The sequence below is a fragment of the Poecilia latipinna genome, unplaced genomic scaffold (assembly GCF_001443285.1).
Source record: "Poecilia latipinna isolate Pla-1442-1.1 unplaced genomic scaffold, P_latipinna-1.0 Scaffold1908, whole genome shotgun sequence".
NCBI classification, from domain to species: Eukaryota; Metazoa; Chordata; class Actinopteri; order Cyprinodontiformes; family Poeciliidae; genus Poecilia; species Poecilia latipinna.
In genome coordinates, this window is record NW_015114524.1 from 7,145 (window position 1) to 7,872 (window position 728).

Here is a 728-nt window from a genome sequence, read left to right on the forward strand (position 1 = left end):
TGTGTTAAGATCCTGTCAGTTTTCTTAAGACCATGGAAACTCAACTTTCTACGTGGCCAGTTGGCTCAGCTGGTCAGAGTGAGATGATGATAATACCAAGGTCATGGGTTCAATCCCCATATGGAAAATGAAACTTAAGGTCAACACTTCTAAATGATAAAATGGTGAAACATAAAATAAACTCTTCTAAATAACAAAAGGCTGAAAAATAAAATACAAACATCAATATTAAATTGGCTGTGAAATACAACACCTCTAAATAAAATCCACACTTCAAAATAAAATAAGGTGGGAAAATACACTTTTATGCATATTCATTTTGAACATTAGAACGTTTGTCAAGATCATCTAAGTTTTTAGTAAACCGATGAAAACTCCACAACATGAATGGCTGGTTAGCTCAGCTGGTCAGAGCGTGGTGCTAATAACGCCAAGGTCATGGGTTCAATCCCCATACTGGCCAAAGCAAATATAAAGTGTTAAGGAAGTCAACACTTAAAAGCCTTTTTTTAAAAAAAAGGCTGGAGAATAAAATTGACACTACAAAATATGAAAAGGCTGGAAAAAACTTTTCTGCACACAGATTTTGAAAGACATTAGAAAATTAGCACTTTTCTGTGTTAAGATCCTGTCAGTTTTCTTAAGACCATGGAAACTCAACTTTCTAAGTGGCCAGTTGGCTCAGCTGGTCAGAGTGAGGTGCTGATAATACCGAGGTCATGGGTTCA

General features: G+C 36.0%; 1 non-coding gene across 1 annotated transcript; it reads left to right on the top strand.

Annotated features, from left to right (window-relative positions):
• Nucleotides 1-389: 389 nt before the first annotated feature.
• On the top strand, nucleotides 390-463 carry trnai-aau (transfer RNA isoleucine (anticodon AAU)). Its single transcript has one exon. It is a non-coding gene; the product is annotated as a tRNA-Ile (tRNA).
• Nucleotides 464-728: the final 265 nt, after the last annotated feature.